Genomic DNA, 20798 nt, shown 5'->3' with positions numbered 1-20798 from the left:
TTTATTAAAGCTTCATGAGGAAGCAAGTGTCTTAACCACTGTTCTACGTCTCTAATCCTAGAACTTAAAAGCTTAATGAAATATACTGTCTTTCTAGTAGAAGCTGTCAGAGTATATAAAGTAGCTATTAAAATATTTATTTGCAGATGACAAAAATAATCCGAGTTATTTAGATTACTCAAGATCATACAAGAAAATAGTAGAGCTAAGTCTGTGTTTTGGACTCAGAGCTGAAATACTGGGTATTAATTTAACTAGTACAAAAGATTTTTCCTACTCCACTGAAAGATAAATGCTTGTGTAATTAGTACTAATCCCTACCACTTAGATGTTTGATTCATCTGAATATAAAGTACCTGCTCTCAGTAGAAATAAATGATATACAGATATATATCAAATATTTTATCAGCAATCCTGTATTTTATTAAATAAAATGCAGTTCATATGATTAAACACATTCATGCAATGCTATGGGTTGCATATAGTATTTATTTTTCCTGAAAAGCTTTTTTTCTGTTAAATATTCAAAGTCCAATTTCTCTTTGTTACTGGTAGAGAGAATTTAGTCCACCTAGAAACACTGTCCATCTGTTCCTAGCATGCGTTATTAAATGGAAGCAATTGGAGGGTGCTGAACATTTGCCAGATGCAAACTAAAGTCTCTGGAGCTTCAGTATATTCTATAATTTTCATAGGGTTCATTGTCGGTTTTTTACTGTAGGGATATTTTTGTTTAGAAAAGTTGCATGAACAATCACTACCTTTTTATTATCTTCAGTTTATAATCTTTGGATACAGCTTTCGAATCCCTGGAGTCACAAAACCACATTGGTTATTTTCTAGATTCTTTTCCTGTGTTCATAGTTTTTTTAATTTATTTTATAAAAAACAAATAAGCTACTTTACCTGTACACAGAGCAGCAGGGGCCAGATGAGCACCCCTTGCATATATTTCTGAGGCACCCAGGAATTCGTTTGACTATTTACAGATTATAACAGTTGGTAGTTGAATGTTTTATTTTCATTCCCAATTGGTGCAATATGTTCACAGCTGATGCAATGGCTGGCCCATTTGATTTCACATATGGTCCACTACTTGGGGCCTCTTGAAGGCTTTCTTTTTACTTAGCCTTCTCTAGAATTATCATGCATTGTCTTGCTTTCCTTTGATAGTCAAATAAAGAGAGAGAGTGTGTGTATGTGTGTGTGTAGGTGGGGGCGGGGATGCTCTAAACCTTGGCAGCTGTAGAGAAATCAGCAACTCAGTAGATTAAGATTCAAATAACTGGGTCAAAATGTCCCAGGTAGATTTTTGTTAGACCCCGCAAACAAACAAATGTTCGTCTACATCGCTGAGACGGAGAGTACAGAGTGTTCTCCTTTGTTTTCTTTCACTTTGAAGCTGTGCCTAAGCTGTTCGTAAGTGTTTTCATCTCGGCTAAGTGTCAGAGAGACCATGCTGTCCGAAGCATCCATTTACACTGAACAGTGTGCCACAGTCCTTTAGAAAATACTTCCTTTTGGGCAGGTTTTACAACTTCATTTCTTTGCGGCTAAAATTCACAAAGGAAGATAGTATTAAAAGTGAACTGGAGTCTGTTTGCCAAGACTGATTTCACAAAGTATATTAGACAAGAAGAGTAGAACTGTGAAATTAATAATATTGAAAACCCAAATGCAAGCACCCTCCAGCAGTCATTATAATTCGATACATAGTCAGTGTTTATTCTGACTCTAAACTATAACTGATAAAGCCACTATCTCATAAAAAGATTATTTTCAAGACTATTGCATTACCCTCCGAGAGCTAAAATACTCATTTATTCATAGAAGCAGATTGTAATAGCTCTAATTCCCTGAGAAGTGGGCATTGTATGATAATTGAGTGGGCTGAGATGTTAATTGTCCTCCACTTCACCTCTAGATGCTTAACTGTTTATCTCTTCAACCAGCAAACAATAATACCAGTTTATTTGTGCCTCACTGTTCAGATAATTTTGTGAGCTGAGTAATTTATTTTTAATAAAGAGGAAAAAAGTATCTGTGTAGAAGAAATATTTAAATTGTGCCATGCTTGCATATTAAAGCCAATGGAGATGGTGTTATGTACTTATAGAGCTTCCCAACAGAGTTGCTTTTGTACTACCTGGTGTGTAATTGAAAATGCAGGAATATGACCAGCAAATAGAACATTAACAGGCCCCTCTAAATAAATACTACTTGGTTTGTGCTCCACACTATTTTTGATTAGAAGCAACTTGTCACAAACCAAATATGATAGAAATAGCCTCTTAATGTTCGATCATGCTGGTTATACATGCTGTTTATTTTAAATACTGAGAAATCTTGGACTGTTTTTACCTCCTATTTTTTGGATCATCCAGATTTGTTAACAGGATTGGTCTGTTCTTCTCAATGTTTCCTTTAGAGACTCTGCAATACTACAAAGAATTTAGGGCAGGAATGATGGGGAAAACTTCATAGTAAGATACTATTTGAGTACCTGCTATGGTTTGAGCATTAAGTTGCCTCTGATTTGCATATTTCTATAATTTTAATAAAACCTCATTTTGTAGAGGATTCTAAAAAGGAGAAAAATACCTTATCTTCTACTCTCTATACTCAGAAGCTAGAAATCTGAGAATTAAACCGATGAAAGATTAAATACTAACAGGTAAAAATAGTGTATCTTATAATTTAAAACATCTTTCTGTGCATGGGAACTCAAAGAAGTGAGAATTCAAAGAAATGGTTATACTTGGGGTTTATTTACATTTTTAACAAAGAATAGTATTTTATCTGAGAAATGGCTAGTTAATGGAAATTCAAAAATATTTGAATTTCTAGGAATTGTCAGAAAGAGAGTAGAATATTGATGGTGGTAGTAATGGAGGGTAAGAATTGTTTGATTCCATTTGACTTTTTTTTTTTTTTTTTTGCTTTTTGGGTCACCCCCGGTGGTGCACAGGGGTTACTCCTAGCTCTGCACTCAGAAATTACTCCTGGTGGTGCTCGGGGGACCATATGTGTTGTTGGGAATCAAACCTGGGTCAGCCGAGTTGTACAAGGCAACCACCCTACCCTACCCGCTGTGGTATATCTCCAGCCCCTCCATTTGATTCTTATACTCCAAGTGCCTGATACTCCAAGGGCCAAAGCAATACCACATCGAGTAGGGCATTTGCCTTGCACTCGGCTGACCTGGGTTCAATTCCTCCATCCCCCTCGGAGAGCCCGGCAAGCTACCAAGAATATCCCGCCCACCCAGCAGAGCCTGGCAAGCTACCTGTGGCATATTGGAGATGCCAAAATCAGTAACAACAAGTCTCACAATGGAGATATTACTGGTGCCCACTCAAGCAAATTGAGGACCAAAGGGATGACAGTGCTACAGTGATATTCCAAGAGTAAGCTCTATTTATGCATTCACCTAGACATCAAAGGCCCCTCCCCCATCCAGTTATGAGACTTTTCAGGATCCTTGCATTGCTCATGAGAAATTTAGGTCCCACTTTTAGATAGACATGGAAAGGGCCAAATATCTCTACTGCTTAATTTTCTTCATCTGAAAATAATGCTTTTAAAATTAGCGTATTTGATGGTGCCATGCCTTGATCTCCTTCAAAAATAAGGCTAATTACAACTACTCTCAAAATAACACGGAGCATTTTCTAATCAAATCAACTGAGAATTATTTGATTCTTTAAGGATGATTCCTTTGATAGTTTTACTATGCACTATTACTTGTGGAACAATTTTTTTAAAACTACATGCTATCTTTAGGCCAGAGAGATAATACAACTGGTAAGGTTGTACTTGCACACAGTTACCCATATTTGATCCCCAACACCCCAAATGGTCCCCCAAGCCCATCTGGTGTGATTCCTACGTGTAGAGTCAGAAGTAAATCCTAAGCTTTGATGGATGTGTTCTAAAAACAAATAAAAAACCCAATAACAATTTTTTAAATGTTATCATAGATTTTTTGGTAAAAATGCAAATAATTTTTGTTTAGCAGAGAAGATAACTAACCCCAATGGTTGACGTTTTGCTGCTCTAGAGGATATTGAATTAATTTGTCTTTAATTTAGACGATTTATCTCAGTAAGCTTTGCCTGAAAATTCTTTTATTTTATTTTTCAAACTCTCCTCTAACCGTTATGCCATTTTGGGTTTTTCCTTGTTACTTATATAAATCTTTCATTTATGCTTACTTTTGTTTGTAAGATAGTTATAGTTATAACTGTTCTGATCTCATATTTTAACAAGATTCAAATAAATTCATAATTGATTTTCACAAGTTAACATGGCTATTGAGAAACTGTGTTCCTATCTGGATTTGTTTGATTTTAACTATCTTGATACTTTTATCTTATTATTTATCATTCAATTTTCAGCTTTCCTTGATAAGGAAGATTTTAACTGCAATTAAAATATAATGGTTCTTCATAGAGACCAGAAGTAGCATCAGAGCTCAAGCTGTTCCTCAACCATATCCAAATTCTCTCTATAGTCAATGTAGTTAACTCCCCTCGTGGTCCATAGTTGGAAACAAAGAATTCATATTCAAACCAAGTATTCATTGAATACTTGTTGATTCAAATGTATAAACAAATGAAGGAGAAAAAGAAATAATTTATCCTCTATTTGTTTACAAACAAAATTTGACAAACAAAATATGACAAACAAAACCTGCTGCACTAACAAGGTACCTATGACTAGCAAAATTTTAAAACAAATAGGTTTAAAACAAATAAGGGGAAAATAAGCAATAAATTTTTTAGAAAAGTTTTAGGGCAGAATAGTGATGCAGCACAGAGACATGTATGTTCTTTGTGATGGAGATTTGTCTTAATTAACTGAGTACACAGTTTGCATGCTGGGAACCCACATACAATCTCTAGAACAACATGGTCTTCCAGCACTGCCAGAAGTGACCTCTGGGAACTGAGTCAGGGTTTACACCACCCCCTGACAATTATGGCGCCCAACTGAGGCAAGCAAATCAACAAAAATCACATACATGTCCCAGACAGTATTTTACTAAGGCATAAAGATGGCTGCTTTGGGTAGACCAGCTCCATCTTGCTGAAAGAGTCAACAACAATCTGAGCATGAGAAGGCCGCAACTTCTGCCAATGCCAACTCACAGCAGATTGGCTAATTTTAAGACCGGAATCTAGCCTTTATTTTATAAAATAGCTCAACTGTCTCATTCCCAACAGAACCAATAGTCACAAGGAAACTGATAGAACCAACTCCCCATATTACCAGTCTAGAAACTTTTCCCTAACCTGTATTGCCCTAAAAATGTCTTCCTCCCCTCTTCCTTCCTTCCTTCCTTCCTTCCTTCCTTCCTTCCTTCCTTCCTTCCTTCCTTCCTTCCTTCCTTCCTTCCTTCCTTCCTTCCTTCCTTCCTTCCTTCCTTCCTTCCTTCTTTCCTTCCTTCCTTCCTTCTTTCCTTCCTTCCTTCCTTCCTTCCTTCCTTTTTCCTTCCTTCCTTCCTTCCTTCCTTCCTTCCTTCCTTCCTTCCTTCCTTCCTTCCTTCCCTCTTTCTTTCTCTTATCCACAGTACTATCACCATGGACCCAAATTCCCACCTTTATCTAGTTGTGCCATGTTATTTACTAATTAATTAATATCTAATTCTTGATAAGAGTTCTATAATTTATGCCTGAGTGAAGTCTATCTAATGTACTTAAGTTTCATGTAAGCATATACAACTTTTTACCACTTTGCAACACCAAAAAGCATTTGATCAGACTGCTTGGAATGTTTAGTGAGAAACACCAAAATCACCAAAATCAAAATCCCACAAATAGCAGAAAGCCTGGAACTGATTAACACCACACAACCAAATCTTATTTACAAACGAGAAGTGAAAGAAGACTGAGGATTTCTTGGTTGAGCTTCAGCTGGACACAAGCATACAGAGGATCAAATTTTGCTTTTAGTTTTGTGCATGTTCACAAAATGGCCATGGAAATGGAGCAAGCATCTATTTCAAGTTTACAAATAATCTTATTGAGTAGGTAAGTTCACAAATATGGAATCAATTGACAGTGAGGTATGATATTTGGTAGGGTATTGAACATAAGGGGAGATTGTGTTGTAAAGGAGAAAAAAAAAGCCTGCTGCTTGGTGAAAAGTAAGTAAAAACAGATGTGGTGATACATTTTAGTAAAAGCAATAGATTTTTTTCTGACAGATTACTTCTCAATTTTTAATATGCAAAAATTATAATGATAATTTAGTGCAGGAGCAAATTCTTCTTTAGTAGGTTTAAAGTAGCCCCTGAAAGTATGAGTGTATCACGTTTCCACATTGAAGACACTATGTACCAAGGCTACTATCTGTAAGTATATTGAACAAGATACTTAATATCTGTGTCCCAGTTATGCATTTGTGAAATAGGTAGGTATGATTTCACATATTTATTACAGAAATAAATAAAACAATTCATGTAGAGATCTTAAAACTGTATGCTACATACAAAGGGATTTTTTTCTTTTTTGTTTATGTATATTTTAAAAACATATAACATAAAACATTACTCGGTACTTGTTCCTGGCTCTGTGCTCAATAATCAATCCTGGTGGGGGTCAGGGAACCATATGGAATGTCTGGGATTGAACGCAGCTCAACCTCTTGCAAGTCCTTAGCTACTATACTATGCCGTTTATGTATTCTATGCTATACATAACCAAAAAGGATTTTTAAAAAATTTGCTTTCTCCTCTTTTTGTGTGGGCTGGAGTTCCTCAAACAGTGCTCAAGTGCCCAGGGTTTCATGTTCCCTGTGAAACTCAGCTGTGCAGAGATGGCTCACTGTTCTCCCAGAGAGAAGTGCTTCTCAGGCTCAATGGCACCTGACATTAGTGGGCCACCCTCACAGTGCTTATATTACTCTAGAACTTAGGGCCATACATGAGCAAGAACTGCAAGATCTTTGGGTCCTCTCGTTGGCCCTGCATCTCTTCTTTTATTACTCTGACTTAAAAGAGTCATTTGGAAAGAGAGGGTGTGAAGCCACACTCTGCAATGCTCCAGCCCCAGGTTGAACTTTTTTACCCACTGAGCATATGCTCAGTACCTAGACTAAAGGTCACAAGTGTTTCACAAACAATGTTTTGTGAACTATGAAATTGTTTCTTATTTGAATTTGTTTCACTTTGGGATAAACATTTATGTTTCTTTCTACAAACTACTTAATCTAGACATTTGAGAGCAAGATTAAATAAATTTTTATTTTTCCTTTATCACTGCTACACCATTTAATTTGTTAATATAAGGTATTTTTGCTATATAGGGATCATAAGGTGTGCAAGACAGATAAGGTTTGGCTATATGCAAGCACCACAACCCATTTTATCTCTCCAGCTTCAAATGCAAATTTTCATTCTAAGTATTATCTCCACATCTTTTTCCTTTATTCTTATTTCAATTATTTCTATTCTATTATTATACTCGATTTTTCTTGACTATCTTTCCCCATCTGTGGGGAATACTTGTTGAATTATTTTCTCCTATTTTATTTTATTTTATTTCAGGGACCATACTATCAAATAGTTTGTGAGATATTGGGTATAGTGTAATTCTGAAACTCAGACACAAGGAAGAATGGCTAACTTTCCACATGCCTCTCATAGCAAGAATGGAGATCTAAAGAGGCCTAGAAAAGTCTTACAATGACTGATGAGCCTGTCCTGGGACATGCTGCAATTCTTGCTTGTTCATTGGCCAAATATCAGTCCAATCTCCCTGCTGTAGGAAAAAACTTTGCGGAGTTTAATAGGAGGAACTGCGGAATATGTGACTAAGGCGGCCAGAGAGATAGCACAGCAGGTAGGGTGTTTCCTTTGCAGCCAACCTGGGTTCTATCCCTAGCATCCCATATGGTTCCCGGAGCACCGCCATGAATGATTCCTGAGTGCAGAGCCAGAAGTAACCCCTGAACCTTGCCAGGTGTGACCCAAAGAGCCAAAAAAATTGTAACTAAAGATATATATTTAATAATTAATAAGCACTTGAGAATGATGTGATTGTCCAACCAATCACAGTCAACTTTTATCCTTTGTATGAGTCCCCAAGACATTTTTAGTGACTAGCTAACCATCATGATACCTTTTCTTGGTTGAATTCTTCAATGATGTCTTATACTACAACCAACTAACCTATTCCTACTGAGACTTCCTCTCTTCACATTTTATGCTCCAGCCACAGTAAGCTGCTTGTACTTCCTGACTGTTCACACCAAGCTGTTTCATGCCTCTCTGCCTTCGCTCACAATTTCTGCCTAGGCGGGCTTTTCTCACCCTGCAGACCACATCCACTGGAAAATATTGACTCATTCTTCAAGACTCAGCTCCCACTGGAAAATCTTGACTCATTCGTCAAGACTCAGCTCGTGCATGAACTACGGGATGAATGTTCTCTGACCCTCCCCTCACTTCAGTGCATCCATAATGTCTTAAATATGTTCTTATAATGACATTTTCCAGGTTAAATTCAAAGTATTCATTTGTGCAGATTTGTATTAGCTTCTATAAAGGCCATACATTTTTCAAAGGTCAAGGTTTTTTAAGTTAAAAATGGTATCTAGAATAATATATGATATGTAGTAGGCATTTTATATATTTTGCATAATAGGATCACATAAATGTCTCCTCTACTGTACCAAGGCTTAGTACCCTAGGTTGGAAAAAAAAATAAAAACACCTATGGTGAACAAATCTCTTTCACCTTGTTCACGTTATTGTGTCAGGAAATTAGATTATTTTCCTTCTTAATTTAAAAACCCTCAAACACTCTTACAAAAGAGATCCCCCAAAATGAGGTCTTTCTGTCAATATGTCTTAGGCCTTAGAATATTATGCTTATCTCTTTGAATATTAGTAAAACCTTTTTAGGGGAACGAATAATTTTTATTAATCAAGAGTGCTGTATATGTGTGTGTGAGAGAGAGAGAGAGAGAGAATGAAGTGTTGTTCCAATGCTTTACCAAAGGTGTAGAAGGCAACTAAATAAGACAAATTTGACCTCAGATTACAAAAGAAAAAAGGAGGAAAGATTGAAAAGAAAGACCGTGTCTCAGTCTCCAGGGGCCTAATTATGTTATAGCAACTGAAGGATGAAAGGACAGACCTTTGCTGAGTGTTTTGTTTTATTTTGATTTCTTTCTTTCGAGTGGCAAGCAGAATTTAAACAAAAACTCTAATGACAGCTGTCAGGGCATGATGACTTCAGGAATCATTGCAAAAATAGCATTGAGAAAAGTCTAATCATTTTATGGGTAGGAGTCATAAATGAGAATAAGGAACTCGTCCTTAATTGACATCATTACATTATCAACCACCCTAGGGCAACAGGTAAGCAAGCTTTAAATTGTTGCTTTCATTTCTTTCATTTCCTTTTGTTAATTTCTTTGGTTCATAACTCACCTAGGGGCAGTAAAGAAAATAATTTTTATATTTTTGTTTTTGTTCTGCTCAAGTGGCAGACCCCACAGCTGACACTTCCTAATGAAGGCTATTGTAATAGCAAAAGTGTTCTTATTTGTGTTTGCATTTTCTTATTAAGAATAGGGAAAAGAGGCTGGTTCTCTTGTTTTTTTCCATTACCTTATGAAGTGATTTTTATTTTCTAATTACTTAAGAGCTATTAGCTTCACATAGCAATGCTCGTTTTATAATATTGTGAAGTGTGTTAACAAATACATAACTCTTAAAAACTTGCCTGTCTTTATGGTTTATAATCTGTGTCCTTACATTTCTTTTTCTTTCTACCTCCATTGGCCAATTGCCCCGTGGCCCATATGGAAGTTTCTCTTCAAATGCAGGTTGATGCTCAGATCCTTTCTTACTTATGCTAAACCTTGCTTTGAGAGAAATGGCCTACTCTGATTCAGCATGTGCAACATCTCTCATTTCTCAGGTATTTTATTAACATCCTTCTATATTTCTAGTGAACTTCATTGACATAGTCTCATAATTCAATCAAAAACAATCTGGTTCTAACTCTCATCTCTTATCCTAATTTTTCCTCACCCTGCCACATTTTTTGATGTCTGTATTGTCATCTGACCTCCTCTGCCATACTTACCCGAGCACTGTAGCATTGTCAATCCCTTTTTCATCGATTTGCTCAAGCGGGCACCTGTAATGTTTCCATTGTGAGACTTGTTGTTACTGTTTTTGGCATATTGACTATGCCACGGGTAGCTTGCCAAGCTCTGCCGTGTGGGCGGGATACTCTCAGTAGTATTCCCGGCTCTCCGAGAGGAACGGAGGAATCGAACCTGGGTCGGCTGCATGCAAGGCAAACGCCCTACCCACTGTGCTATCGCTCCTGAGTGGAAACCTCTGTTTAAGGTATGCAGTAGGCCTTAGAGTTCACATCACATCTCTGTAGGTACCTTTTACTAAGCTTCCTGCCTTTAATGCTTCTCCACCCTCCTCAAAATAGTCTAACATTTCAGGCAAGGATAAAGAAACAACATTTTTATTATTGTGCTTACTTATCCTACTTACTGCCAATTCTCAGGAGCAGGACATTTCCCCAGTATGGTTAGTATCTTGAAACCGTGGCACTAAAAGACATTGGTGGCCTTAAGGTGGCTTAAAAGACCCACCTGACATTGGTTAATCGGGTTTGACAAAAGAAAACTTCCCCACACTGTTTTATAGGGACGACTTTGCATGGAGAGTAGAAACATTACACCCATTTCTACAGGAAAAAGCAATAAGCAGAAATTCATTGAAATATGACCTTTTTCCAGTTCCTGTTTGTCTTTTTACTTTCAAATATAATCAACAGAGCTTAAGCACTGTTGCAAATTATGTTTCAGAAGAAACTGCACAGAAAATGCCTATACCCAAGAATCAGAGAAACTGATGATCTCCAAGTCTGCAATCCTCATTTTCCCAGAACTTGACCCTTGTTTTTCAAGGTATTTATAGAACACTTTTAGTTTTAAGTTCTTTCTTCTTTCTGCATATATATTCTCTAAAACACAGGGTCAGAGAAGCAGTTTGTGCATTGCTTCTACCTTCCTTGCACTTTGGATGGCAATAAAGCCTCACAACACAGTGTCAGCATTCTGGCATATCAGACATAAACCCAACTTTGGCTTCAGCCTTATGTAGTGTCTCCTGAATTCTGCTCTCTTGTGTCACTGGAGCTATTTTGTAGAAGCAGATTTTTCTATGATTTTTGCCTTTTGAAATTGTCTATCTAGCAAAGACACTATTTATTTATTTATCTTTTAATTAATTTATTCTTTGATTGAATCACTAAGTGGAAAGTTACAAAGTTTTCAGGTTTAAGTCTCAGTTATACAATGCTCGAGCACCCATCCCTTCACCAGTGCATATATTCCACCACCAAGAATCACAGTATACCTCCGCCCCTCCCACCCACCTCCTCAGCCCCCACCCCGCCTGTGTAACTGATTACTTTCACTTTACTATGATTACATTCAATATTTCAACAAAAAACTCACTATTATTGTTTGGAGTTTCTCCCCCTAAAGTCGGACCTGCTGAAAAGAAAGCATTTGATAATTTGTTTTCCATTGCTGAGAATGAAGAGATATGAGGTCGAGCAGCGACACTAGCATGGTTTTGGATTTCTGTATTTTAGTATTTTAGTAACTAAGTCCAGAGAAATATCTGCCAGAAATTCATAATTGCAAGCTTGTACCTCTCAGCTACTTTATATTCCACATATGAGTGCAATTTTTCTATATCTGTCTCTTTCTTTCCGACTCATTTCACTCAACATGATACTTTCCATGTTGATCCACTTATATGCATATTTCATGACTTCATGTTTTCTGACAGCTACACAGTATTCCATTGTGTAGATGTACCAGAGTTTCTTTAACCAATCATCTGTTTGGGGGCACTCTGGTTTTTTCCAGATTCTGGCTATTGAAAACAGTGCTGCAATGAACATAGAAATGCAGATGTCATCTCTACTATACCTTTTTGCCTCTCCGGGATATATTCCCAGGAGTGGTATTGCTGGGTCAAATGGGAGCTCAATTTCTAACTTTTTGAGAATCGTCCATATTGTTTTCCAAAAGGGCTGAACCAGTTGGCATTCCCACCAGCAGTGAAGGAGAATCCCTTTCTCCCCACATCCATGCCAACACCGGTTGCTTTTGTTTTTTGGGATGTAGGCCAGTCTCTGTGGTGTGAGGTGATATCTCATTGTTGTTTTGATCTGCATCTCCCTGATGATTAGTGATGTTGAACATTTTCTCATGTGCCTCTGAGCCATTCGGATTTCTTCTTTGGGAAAGTTTCTGTTCATTTCATCACCCCATTTTTTGATTATGTTGGCAGTTTTCTTCTTGTGAAGTTTAACCAGTGCATTGTATATCCTTGATATCAACCCTTCATCGGATGGGTACTGCGTAAATATCCTTTCCCATTCTGTAGATTGTCTTTGTACTTTGGTCACTGTTTCTCTTGAGCTGCAGAAGCTTCTTAGTTTGAGATAGTCCCATTTATTTATCTCTATTTTCACTTGCTTGGCCAGTGACGTGTCAGCTTTGAAGATACCTTTGGCTCCAATGTCGTGGAGGATTTTGCCGAACTTGTCTTCAATGTACCTTAGGGATTCTGGTCTGATGTTGAGGTCTTTAATCCAATTTGATCTGACTTTTGTACATGGTGATAGGTGGAGGTCTAAGCACATTTTATTTTGCTTGTAGCCGTCCAGTTTTGCCAGCACAATTTGTTAAACATGCTTTCCTTGCTCCCCTTCACATTTCTTGCTCCCTTATCAAAGATTAAATGATCATATGTTTGGGGGTGTGTGTCAGAGTATTCAACCCTGTTCCATTGGTCTGCAGCTCTGCCACAAAGACACTATTTAAACTTTTTGACAATGGAACAAGATATGAGGAACTGAAGCACTATTGGCTAATATTTATGCAAGTTTTGTTTTGTGTTGGGTTTTGATTTATTAAATAAAAACAACTACTGCTTGTGTTGGGTAATTTTCTAAATGTGTGCTTAATCAGACTATTAAATCATGTTACTTTAAGATCAGTATGAAAACAAATAATAAAAGGCAAAATTATTATCACTAATCTCAAAAACAAGAGTCTCCTGGAAAGCTTTTTTTTTTTCTTTTTTGCTTTTTGGGTCACACCCAGTGATGCACAGGGGTCACTCCAGGCTCTGCACTCAGGTATAACCCTGGTGGTGCTCAGGGGACCATATGGGATGCTGAGAATTCAATCTGGGTTTGTGGCATGCAAGGCAAATGTCCTACCTGCTGTGCTATCACTCCAGCCCCTACAGGAAAGCTTTTTTTTTTTTAATGAATCTATGCTCATCTATTTAATAGCTTTACAAATGTAGCATCATTGTTTCCAGACCTCATGCTGATTTCTCTGCAGTTTTGTCCATTTATGACCTGAGATGTCCAGGAATCTTGTGTCCCATTTTCTCCTGGGTCCCTCAATGCCTGCTGCTCTTGATGGATTACCTGCTGGTCTTTTGCTGATGCTTCCATTGTTTGTGTTGATGTTCTTTGTCCCTTTTGTTCTCCTGCTCTCTGGCCATGCATGCTTGGGAAAGAACTACTGCTTTTGGGCCCCGGTAAGGAATCAGGGAGGCTGCCGTTCACCCAGAAGTAAGCATCTGTAAGAGAGTGATCTTGAGTCCTTGCTTTCAATTATTTTTGTTACATGATAATGGGATCACTATGACAAGCTTTTCAAGATGTCATAATATTGTGCAGAAAGTTTTTGATTTCTTCACACTCCCACAACACATTTGAGTTACTTCTGTATCTCCTCCTAATGCTATATATTAGGATTCAGTATTTCACTGGAGAGATTTAGGTGCTTGTCTTGCATATGGCTTTCTCCAGTGCAATAACTGGTACTGTCTATGGTCTTTTGAGCACTGCTAGACATATGAAGCTAGGAGTAAGTCCTGAACACTGCTGAGTGTAGGCTATATCCTCTCACTGTAAAAAATTTCTTGGTGATGATCTGGAGCTGTGGCGTGAGAAACGGACCCTCTGCTCCTAAAGACTTTGATTGAGAGGTCTCCTAACCCATTTTGGCACCCAGAGTGGCTTCGTGCAGAAATGCATCTAGACTGTGAACTGAGCTACAACTTCGTGCTGCCCGGGGAGGGATTTTCCCTCTCTGCCTTGTTTTTCTGAGTGGAAAATGGCAGCGGCGGCAGCATCCACATGGCGAGAGCCACACTCTCCCCTCCTGGAAAGCTTTGAGCCACATAATTTTATAGCAGATTGGAGGCAGTCCTAAATCTGAGTAATATTTATTTCTTTGGACCCCATTTATGGACCATTACTTTTCTTAAGCAAGGCGTTCCTCTAAAATAGTAGCAAAACTTCTCTCATTTGCAGAACAGAACCCCAATTATTCAATTGAAGCAGTCCAGAAAAAAAATTTGGTCAAAGAGATGACCAAGAAACAAACTCAAAGCCAACTAAAAAACTAAATAGACTCACCCAAAACTACTATTTTCACCATACAAAGGTTTCATTTCACACAGGTATGAGTCTCTGTCAATGTATTCACTTTGACCTTAATCCTGATTCACGTTCTTGTTATTCAGAGTTTATTGAGCAGTATTATGCAAATTTGATTGTGTGTTCTATGTGAGTACTTAAAACTTTTTCAAAAGGAGTCTCAAACCCATATATCATTTTTTTATTTAAAGTCATTGTCTGATTTTTTCAGTCATTCACTTTTAAAAAACTAATTTGTATCACTGGACTAAAGAAAAACTGTTCCTTCCTATTTTAATTTAGCTGTTGAGATAGATTTCTAAGTCTGTCTCTTATTTCTTACTCAGAATCTGTCCTACAGGCTCAAAATAGAAACAAGAGACAGAACTTCCGAACGGTGCATTTTGCCAGCTAAGGTTTAATAAGAAGAAGCTGTTTTTCTGTAGTTTGGTACAGCTAATTGTGTTTTCAGGGTGAATGGCTGTAAATTTGAGTAAATGATATCCCTAAATTATCTGCCTCCCATCTTTGTATTGCTTCAAAGCATTAGATGAGAGTCTCCATTAAGCAGCAGAATCAAATTTAAGATAACACACTGTTTTTCTTTTAAAAAGCTAAACCTGTATTTAATTTTATTAGCAAGGGGCTTGGAGGAACCTTGATATGAAGTTCTTTCCATATTATGAAGCAATTGCAATTTATACTAAATATGCTGATCATAAAAACCCAAGCTTCAATGATTTCTCTAAATCTTAGGTGCAATCAAATATTGTAAATGATGTTCATAAGCTCGGAACTCATTTAAGGCTCTGAATTGAGCCCGAGTCTCATAGCCTATAAGGTAAAAACTCTTTCACATACAATAAAATGTCATTCATTTATTCATTTAATTCACTTAATAAGAATTTTATTCAATTTAAATAATATTATTTGTTCTCTGAATCTGAAAAGTTAAAGTATTTTAGTATAGGAATTTAAATATATAGGGATCCTGACCAATCTCCATCCTGCAGGTAAACAGGCAATCCCTTGGAGAGCCTGCCTCAGCGCGGAGAAACCCCCTCCCCGCCCCCTGCCCGCCTCGGCTCGGGGCTTCTCCTGAAGCCCCCGCCTGGCACCTTTCCGCCCCGCCGCTGCCCTCGGATCCTGACCAATCCCCACTCCGCTGCTTAGGGGCGTGTCCTCATCTTAGGGGGTGTGGCCTCGCAAGTGGGCGTGGCCTCTTTCCAGAGCGGCCGCAGTTATTCTTTTTACCATTCCATGCATTGTCCTTTGGCCATAATTGATAGAATTCATTCCTCCGAAGAACTTCCTGATCATCTTAGTTACTATATGTTAATGCTCAACTAACCCACCCTATCCTAACTTCACGAAAACTGTCAATGAACACATCAACTAGCACACAAAAGTCCTTTGTCAAAGGAGCATAAGCCAAAATCTTCAGTTGAGGTTCCTCCCAAGCTAACGAGAGCTCCAGACAGTAAAGCTCATAACAACATGAAGAAACAGAGAAAATCCCCACCACCAGGAGAGAACCAAGAAAACATCTCACTAACCTCAGCAGCGACCTCCCAGAAATACATCCTCCTCTCAGATAAAGAATTCAGAGAGGAAATTGTGAGGATGATTCATGAACTCAACACAACTATGGAACGAACATCCAATAAATTAAGGGAGGATATGGATGCAGCATTGGAACGCTCCACCAGGATAATCCAGGAAGAAATGAGAGTGGAAATTTCAAAGCTACGAACAGAAGTCACACAACTAAAAGAATCAGTAGATGAAATTAAAAACTCCGTAGGAGCCCTCAGTAGTAGAATGACTACAGCCGAAGACAGAATCAGTGAGCTTGAAGATGAGCTGCACAAAGCATATAGGCAACAACAAATAATGGCAAAAGACCTCAAAATGGCTCTAGAGCGAGTTAGAGTCCTAGGGGATGACCTCAGGAGAAACAACATAAGAATCATGGGAGTGCCGGAACCACAGGGAACCAATTCCAATGAAAAAAAAACACCATTAAAGACATCATTGCTAAAAAATTCCCAGAGCTAGAGAATGCAGACATCCAGATACAAGGAGTCCGAAGGGTGCCAGCTAAAAGGGACCCAAATAGAAAAATCCCCAAGGCATATCATAGTCAGAATGATGGATGCCGTGGATAGAGACACAATACTGCAAGCAGCAAGATCAAAGAAGATCATATACAAAGGCGCACCCCTCAGATTCACAGCAGACCTATCTGAAGAAACCTTCCAAGCCTGAAGACAATGGTGGGATATAGTGAAAAAACTTCATGAAATGAATGCCTCACCAAGAATACTCTACCCGGCTAAACTCTCAGTTAAACTTGAAGGAACCATACACTATTTCATGGACAAGCAACAGCTCAGGAACTTCATAGACTCAAGACCAAACTTAAAAGACGGACTCAAAGGGCTACTATAAGACAAGGAAAAAGACCTATAAGAACAACAAACCCTACAGAAAAATGACACAAAATCCCATGACAATAATTTCTCTTAATGTTAATGGGCTAAATGCACCAATCAAGAGGAACAGAGTGGCAAAATGGATTCGGAAACTAAACCCAACTTTCTGCTGCCTACAAGAAACACATCTGAATAGACAGGACAAACACAGACTCAAAATCAAAGGATGGAAAACAATCCTGCAAGCAAACAGCCCCCTCAAAAAAAAGGCGGGGGTCGCCATACTAGTATCCGATAGCATAGATTTCAGGCTGAAAAAGATCAGAAGGGACAGCGAAGGTCATTTTCTATTCATCAAGGGATATGTACAACGGGAAGAAATCACACTCCTAAATGTATACGCACCTAATGAATGACCAGCTAAATACTTAAAAGAACTCCTAACAGAATTTAAGGAGGACATAACTAGCACCACGATAGTAGTTGGAGATTTCAACACTGCCTTATCACCTCTGGATAGATCGACAAGAACAACACTCAGCAAGGAAACGATGGCCCTGAAGGAAGAAATGGAGGAGACAGGGCTAATAGACCTATACAGGGCTATATACCCCAAAAAGAAAGAATACACATTCTTTTCCAGCGCACACGGAACATTTTCCAAAATAGACCATGTTCTGGGCCACAAGTTATACCTTAATAGAGTTGGGAAGATAGAAATTGTATCAACTATCTTTTCAGACCATGATGCACTGAAGATGGAAGTTAATCATGCACAGACTCGGAGAACCAAATCAAACACTTGGAAATTAAACAACTCACTATTGAACAATGATTGGGTCACGGAGGAAATCAAGAAAGAAATTAAGAGATACCTCGAAACAAATGAGAATGAAGACACAAGCTATCAGAACCTATGGGACGCGGCTAAAGCTGTGTTAAGGGGAAAATTTATAGCTCTGCAAGCCTTCCTCAGAAAGGAAGAAAGGGCCTATATAGATAGCTTGACTTCGCAGCTCAAGATCTTAGAAGAGGACCAGCAAAAGGAACCCAAACCAGATCAAAGGAAAGAAATAATAAAACTTAGAGCAGAAATTAACGACATGGAAACCCGAAAAACAATCCGTAAGATCAATGAAACAAAGAGCTGGTTCTTCGAGAAAATAAATAAGATTGATAAACCGCTAGCAAGACTCACAAAGAAAGAAAAAGAGAAAACCCTAATAAACTGAATCAGAAAAGGAATTTAAATATATAAGAGTCTGAAAAATTGATATAAGAGTTATCAAGTAGTTATTACACAGTAATAGTGCTATTCAAGCATACAAATTCTTCCTTTAAAGTATGCAAGAGAAATTATTATGTCTTCTTAATACATCCTCTTCTGTGCTTTTTTGTATCTTAACATTATACCTCAGAGCTAGTTCAAGATAAGCATGTAAGTATCCAGTTAATAAAAAATATGTACAATATGTAACCTAGTTATTGATTACATATTACTAGAATTTATTTTATTAGTATGAATTTTAATCAGACTTTTTTATTAATGCATTAATAAAATTATGTTTAAATTTTCTTCCACAATTTATTATAATTTGTACTGGCCTTCAATTGTAGGATGACATTACTTTGTCCTCTCCCTCCTTGCCACAAGTAGCTTGTCCTGGTTTTCCCCGGAGTTTAGGCTTACCCCAGTCTCACCCATCAAGGTGTTCCCGAATCTCTCCCATCCTTTTGTTTAGCTATAATAATTTCTCTATGCTCTCTTCCCCAAAAGAGTTAATCCGAGGCTTTCCCTTAATCTGACTGCTAATTTGTAAGGTCAGAACTTCCTAGGATACTGAAATTATATTATATAAGTTAATATTGCCTTTCTCCTCTTCTTGTGCCTTTTGAAAAATTTACTTTAAAGCTATGTCTGTTTTGTATAGACACAAGAAGACAATATTTTGTTTTTATAACTTGGGAATTAATTGGCCTCAAATATAATTCCCTCCCAGGCATCTGCTTTCTCCACTTAAGCCTCAGTTGCCCTCAGTTCCTAGCACCCCAAAGCAGGGTCCCCGACGTGGGACGAGAAAGACCCAGGGCAAGGGGTGAGTTGTGTGCTACCCTGGCATCGAGATGGGCCTGGCCAAAGTGCCTAATTCTTAACTATAAGTTAAGAGCTTGATCATAGACAAATGCTGTCATGATCCAACAGTAATTATGAGACTAGGACCCTGCCAGGGATAGGAAAGACTGATCTGGCCTGAGCACTGTAGTCTGAGATTGAGATGGCCCCAGGAGAGCAATTCTATAAGCTTTAATGCATCTCTTATTGTGTCCATACAAAATAATTAATATTATGAATTCTTATATGTTTGCTGGCTGAGGAGAAGAGAAACACATTCATGGGACTCTGCCCTTGGGTGGATCCTCCTGCTGAAAGAGAATTAAGTCCTAGGAGAAGCATCCCCTAAGGGAAAGGAACCTTACCCTATTGCTGACCACACCTATGTGTATGCCCCAACCCCCTCATGCTGTGGAGATTTAACTAGGCTGTAAGAGTGGGTTGGGGGTCCAGATCCACAGGGCAGATCCACGAGAGCCAGATCCAGATCCAGAGAGAGACCGAGAGCGGGCGAGAAGTGGAGAGAGAGAATGAAATAAACTGATCGAGCAACCAGTCTGGCCTTCTTCCTTCCGTCGCCTGCCCTCGACCGACAGCACACACAGCGATTCCGGGGCACCGAACGCGGGCGGTGAGACAGAGCCACCCGGAGAGCCCGCGAGTGCTCGCGCCCCTCGGCGAGCTTTAGTTTTTTACAGTCATTAGATTATTTTAATACATTGTTAGTATAATGAACCGACAAACATTCTTACTTTATAAGAGATATAAAGGTATAATCTTTGTGCATACAAATATCTACTAGGAAAAATTACTGTCATGAGGTATATTTTTAAAAATTTTAATATCTATAGAATTATTGCATTGTATATTTAATCTATATTGACAAATGTACAATTTTTTTTGGAAAAATTTATGAGATTTCTAGATTTCCTATATTATCTCCTACAGAGTATTACTAAACTTACTTCTACCATTCTTTTATGTGAAAAGTGCTATTATACTTTAGTTAAATTTATACTTGTTATTGGAAGGGAGGTTAAGAATCTTTTCTAATATTTAAAAGTTCATGATTGTGACTTAAAAAATAAAAATACTTATTGCATACTAAAGATTCCAGTGAGAATAATTAGGAATGCTTCTCTTCTTTCTCTGTTCATTAACTTTCTCTTAATCTCTGTATGTAAAGAGGAAAATGGGAAATTGTCATCTGGGTTTATGGGAAAATGTAGAATTAAAAATTCCAATGATTAAAAATAAGAACAGGGGCCGGAGCGATAGCACAGCGGGTAGGGCGTTTGCCTTGCACGCGGCCGACCCGGGTTCGATCCGGGCATCCCATATGGTCCCCCAAGCACCGCCAGGGGTAATTCCTGAGTGCAAAGCCAGGAGTAACCCCTGAGCATCGCTGCGTGTGACCAAAAAAGCAAAAAAAAATAAAAAATAAAAAATAATAAAATAAAAATAAGAACAGTAGAATGATTGTTTAGGAAATTAATCAAATAATAGACCAGATACAATTTGGGGGGCCACACCCATCAGTGTTCAGGACTGACTTCTGGCTCTGTGCTCAGACATCACTGTTGGTTCTTGTCAGGCCCCTATGGGGATGTTGGGGATTGAACCAAGTTGGAGCCTGCAAGGTACATGCTTAACCTGCTTCACTGTATTTCTCCAACCTCAGGTACTTACAATAAATATTTTTCTTTTTGGGTCACCCCTAGCAATGCGCAGGGATTACTCCTGGTTCTGCAC

This window comes from Sorex araneus, chromosome 8 (genome assembly GCF_027595985.1).
Source record: "Sorex araneus isolate mSorAra2 chromosome 8, mSorAra2.pri, whole genome shotgun sequence".
NCBI lineage: Eukaryota > Metazoa > Chordata > Mammalia > Eulipotyphla > Soricidae > Sorex > Sorex araneus.
The sequence above is the reverse complement of the archived record's forward strand: the minus strand, read 5'-3'. Positions refer to the sequence as shown.